The following is a 6,000-nucleotide window of genomic DNA, read 5'->3' on the forward strand; positions in this document are numbered from 1 at the left end:
CAAACTATGAAAAACTTTTTGTTTGAATAAATGGTCCGTAAAAGTGGAGTGGCAATTTAGAGAGGAGGAAGTTCTCTTCAGTGGATTACGAGGGGTGGTTAATAAGTTCCTGGCCTAAGGTGGAAGGAGTCAATTTAGAAAACCTAAACACGAGGAAGTCTGCAGAAGCTGGAAATTCAAGCAACACACACAAAATGCAAGTGGAACGCAGCAGGCCAGGCAGCATCTATAGGAAGAATCCTGACGAAGGGTCTCGGCCCGAAACGTTGACTATACTTCTTCCTATAGATGCTGCCTGGCCTGCTGTGTTCCACCAGCATTTTGTGTGTGTTGCTTTAGAAAACCTAGCACATTTATTTTTTAACATAGTTCCCTCAAACATGTACACACTTAGTCCAGTGGTTGTGGAGCATACAGATCACTTCTTTAGAACATACAAATAGTACAGCACAGTACAGGCCCTTCGGCCCACAATGTTGTGCCAACCCTCAAACACTGCCTCCCATATAAGCCCCCACCTTAAATTCCTCCATATACCTGTCTAGTAGTCTCTCAAACTTCACTAGTGTATCTGCCTCCACCACTGACTCAGGCAGTGCATTCCACGCACCAACCACTCTCTGAGTAAAAAACCTTCCTCTAATATCCGCCTTGAACTTCCCACCCCTTACCTTAAAGCCATGTCCTCTTGTATTGAACCGTGGTGCCCTGGGGAAGAGGCGCTGGCTATCCTCTCTCTAGTTCTCTTAATATCTTGTATACCTCTATCATGTCTCCTCTCATCCTCTTTCTCTCCAAAGAATAAAGCCCTAGCTCCCTTAATCTCTGATCATAATGCATACTCTCTAAACCAGGCAGCATCCTGGTAAATCTCCTCTGTACCCTTTCCACTGCTTCCACATCCTTCCTATAGTGAGGCGACCAGAAATGGACACAGTACTCCAAGTGTGGCCTAACCAGAGTTTTATAGAGCTGCATCATTACATCGTGATTCTTAAACTCTGTCCCGTGACTTATGAAAGCTAACACCCCATAAGCTTTCTTAACTACCCTATCCACCTGTGAGGCAACTTTCAGGGATCTGTGGACATGTACCCCCAGATCCCTCTGCTCCTCCACACTACCAAGTATCCTGCCATTTACTTTGTACTCTGCCTTGGAGTTTGTCCTTCCAAAGTGTACCACCTCACACTTCTTCAGGTTGAACTCCATCTGCCACTTCTCAGCCCACTTCTGCATCCTATCAATGTCTCTCTGCAATCTTTGATAAACCTCTACACTATCTACAACACCATCAACCTTTGTGTCATCTGCAAACTTGCCAACCCACCCTTCTACCCGCACATCCAGGTCATTAATAAAAATCACGAGAAGTGGAGGTCCCAAAACAGAAGTGGTCCACAGCAGCGATGATTGATAAGTTGGTGGCCTAAGGTAAACAGAAATGAGGGATACAGCTCTCGTTACATGCACATGCAGTTCAACTCTTTGAGTGAAAATGCAGAAAGTTTGAAGTTAATAACTCATCTCCTTTTACCTTAGGCCACGAACTTAACAAAAGATGTATGGGTATAGGTCCACTAAAGGTTGCACAAGTGAAACCCATAGGTAATGATACTGAAGGGGTAGAGAAATTGAATACTTTTCCTCACCAATTTACTGAGAACAATAAGGTGAAATACATTTTCCGAAAAAATTATTGCTAGCAATTTCTCCCTGCATTAATTTTACACAACTAAAATCTGCTTATTTTCTGATTGAATAATAACACCTTAATACATAAAGTTTACATTTTGGTAGGGGACTCTGAATGAATTTCAATGGCATTAATTACTAATATTGCTTACCTTTTTTTATTTAGAAAGGGGAAAATACTAGTTTGTATTATCAAAAGTCGCAGCAGGGATGACTCTGCCACATAGGAGCACTGGGAAGAGAACCCAATTTGGGACCAAATTATGAGATTCGGGATCTAATGATCTCTGAGAGTGAACGAGAAGAATGAATTCCAAGCATGCTGGAATGGAGCTCACGATACTAAAATCAACCAGAGAGATATTGTGTAAATTAGCGATTTTGAAGCCTGGAACATTTGGGTAGTTCTGGGATTAAGGAGCACTAGAAATACAGTCAAGGGGGTTGTGGAAAATGGCAGGGATCTTGACATCTGGAGATCATAGGGCTTGGAAGTGGTGGAGCGAAGATGAGTGGGATTTTAAGTCAAATCATTGTGTTCAGTAAGGTTTGAAGGAATCTTAAGATAATGGAGTGTAATGTGATTATCACTAAATTTTACAGAATGTAAGGTTTTTTTCTTGTTTATAAAATGAATGATTAAATTATGGGATAGGAATGTGCAACTTTACAAAATGGACTTACAATATTTGATATGAATATGTGAGTAGATGTTCATTCATCAGTGGATTATTAACATTTGTTGGTGTTTGCAGTCTAAATAAACATAAGCTTCAGCATAATATATTCAAAACTTCATTTATACAATTTCCATATTATTATATATGAAGCAGATTTTATTAATTTGCATTCCTACAGAAACAAACAAGTGATTAAAACATAAATTATATATTAACAATTTTTCTTTCTAATTCACCCACAGCACAGATATTACCTTTGAAAAATTTGTGGCATGGTTAAACTGAATGCTTGGGTTCTGATGAAAGGTCACAGATCATTTTCTCTCCCTTCACAAATAGTATTTATCTGCAGAGTAGTTTCAGCATTTTCTGTTTGTCATTTATTTTCCTGTGATGGCACCATTGTCAAATATTCTACAGACATTAACTTTGAAAGTTCGAACAGGAATAATGAAGAAATTATTGAAATAATATAGGCACGTACAACAACTGCAATGTATATGTACACCTTAAGTCACTCAAGTAAATTCTGTGTTCAATGTTAATGAATTTATTACATTTAACTTCATCAATTGTGTAAAGTTTGGAAGAAGTTAAAACTTGTCCAAAAGTGTGGTTTTATGAAATTACAAATATAGAGGATTTTCCCTTACAAAGATCAATGTAAATTTTATTATCAAAGTACACATATGTCACCATATACAGTCCTGAGATTCATTTTCTTGTGGGCATACTCAGCAAATTTGCAGAATATATAACAGGATCAATGAAAGATCAACTAGCATGTAGAAAGTCTTCGACTGTAAGTACCTCTGGTCAAGAATGATGAGTTCGGAAGGCACTGGCGTGGAGGGCAATGAACGACATGAAGGAAATCTGGAAGTCGAGCCTGATCAGAGGGCTTAAAAAGAGGATCATCATAGCTGTCATAGAGTCCATTCTCACGTACGGATGCGAGACGTGGACACTCACCAAGACTATGCAAAAGTCTCTAGATGGTTGCTGTACACAAATGCTCCGGATGACTCTTGACGTGAGTTGGCAACAGCACATGATGAACGTCGAGCTCTATAACGACCTACCGATGCTTACCACTAAAATCGAGGCAAGAAGAATGCAACTAGCAAGGCACTGTCTACGCCACCCGAGCTACCTGCCAGCCTAGTCATCATATGGGAGCCCAAGCATGGGAGGATGAACCTTGGGCGCCCTCCCAAGACTATGGTCAACACGCTCCTAGAAGACAGCGGCGCAACTAATGTAGATGAACTGAACACACTGATGAGGGAGAGGGAGAAGTGGAGAGTCTGTCATCATGCCCGACGCAGGCCCCCTAGGCCTGAGTCAACGTAGTAGTAGTAGTAGTCGTAGCAGAAGACAACAAATTGTGCAAATGCAAAAGTAAATAAACAGCAATAAATAATGGGAATGTGAGATACAGAGTCCTTAAAGTGAGATCATTGGTTGTGGGAACATTTCTACGATGGGGCAAGTTATCCCCTTTATTCAAGAGCCCAATGGTTGAGGGGTAGTAACTGTTCTTGAACCTGGTGGTGCAAGTCCTAAACCTTTTGTACCTTCTATCTGGTGGAAGCAGTGAGAAGAGAGCATGACCTGGGTGGTGGGGATCTTTGCTGATAGATGTTATTTTCCTTCAACAGCGTTTCATGTAGATGTACTCAATGGTTGGGAGCTTTACCCTGATGTACTGGGCTGAATCTTCTGAAATAGTAACACCCAGGAATTTGAAGTTGCTAACCCTCTCCATCTCTGATCCTCTGAAGAGGACTGGCTCATGAACCTCTGGTTTCCCTCTCCTGGTCTATAATCAGTTCCTTGGTCTTGCTGATATTGAGTGAGAGGTTGTTGTTATGATGCCACTCAACCAAATTCTCATTCTCCCTCCTGTATGCTGATTCATCACCACCTTTGATTCAGCCCACAACAGTGGTGTCATTAGCAAACTTGAGTATGGTTTTGGAGCTATACTTAGCCACACAGGCTTAGGTGTAAAGTGAGTAGAACAGGGGGTACACAGCCCTATGGTGCACCTTTGCTGGTGAAGATCATGGAGAAGATGATGTTACCAATCTGAACTGACTGGTTTCTACAAGTGAGAAAATCCAGGATCCAATTGCATAAGGAGGTATTGAGGCCAAAGTCTTGGAGCTTATTGATTAATTTTGAGGGGACGATGGCATTGAATATTGAGTTGTAGTTGATAACGAGCGTGCTGATTTATGCATCATTGCTGTTCTGATGTTACAGGGTTGATTGAGGAGCCAATGGGATGGTATCTGCTGTGTATCTGTTGATTCAGTAGGTAAACTGGAGCGAATCTGTTTGTAGGTCGCCTCTCAGGTGGGAACTGATATGTTTCATCAGCAATCTCGCAAAACACTTCATTACTGTAGATGTAAGTGCAACTGGGTGATAGTCATTGTGGTAGGTTACCATACTCTTCTTGGGCAATGGATTAACTGAAGTCTGCTTGAAGCAGGTGGGTACCACACAAGCGAAAGGTTGAAGATCTCAGTGAACTCACCAGCCTTTCATATATAAGCTCCATTCAATCTACTGACTCTTTCTGTGCCAACCTTTGGCCACAAAATGGAGCAAAGGGAAGGGTTACATGGGTCATGATGCTTAACTCACCTCCTTATCACATCTACTTTCCTCTTAATTTAAATTTAGCACTTTGGTAACATTATCTACAGTAACTTCGTGGCCCGGGAGTGTTACCTTCTGTAACTTTGTGGCCCGTGAAAATTACTTGCAGTAACTTTGTGGCCCAGGAACATTATCTGCAGTAACTCTGTGGCCCGGGAATGTTACCTGCAGTAACTTTGTGGGCTGGGATCCCTAATTCACTTTTCAGTAATATCCCTGTTTTTATTGTCTATTTGCTATTTCTGTCCTTTACATTTGTTGCTCATACAAAGCTGCATCTCTGATACAATTGGAGCAACCTGCACAGCCCTAATCTTATCACAGCAGCAATAGAACACTATGAACCACCTCCTGGGCTACTATTGAATTGTCTCTGATTGTGGCTTTGTTTTTTCACAGTCTTTTTTTCTCTCTCTCTTCACTGTCTTGTATAATTTACGGATTGCATGTTGTCTGTATTTATGTACATGTGAAGCAGCTGCAAGTAAGTTTTTTGGTACAGGGCGAGCAATTTCAACTTCCTGGCTGTAAACATCTCTGAGGATCTATCCTTGGCCCAACGTATCGATACAGCTACAAGGAAAGTACGACCAAGGCTATATTTCATTAGGAGTTTGAGGAGATTTAGTATGTCACCAAAGAAACTTGTAAATTTCTACAGACGTACTGTGGAGAGCCTTCTAACTGGCTGTATTACCATCTGGTATCGGGGTGCTACTGCACAGGATCAAAATACGCTGGAAAAAGCAGAACAGTCAGCTCCATCACGGGCACTATAATTTTATAACCTTCTTTTGTTTTCTTTTATTTACCTTATTTCTTATTGTTCTTGTATTTCATCTGGTTAACTTATTGACTGAGAATATAAAATTTCCGTTACCTTTGATTATCTTTTTCTTGTTTTTTTTTACTTGTTCCAACTCATTTTATCAGAATGTATTCTTCTTAATTCTTT

The sequence above is a fragment of the Mobula birostris genome, chromosome 9, assembly GCF_030028105.1.
Source record: "Mobula birostris isolate sMobBir1 chromosome 9, sMobBir1.hap1, whole genome shotgun sequence".
Taxonomy (NCBI): domain Eukaryota; kingdom Metazoa; phylum Chordata; class Chondrichthyes; order Myliobatiformes; family Myliobatidae; genus Mobula; species Mobula birostris.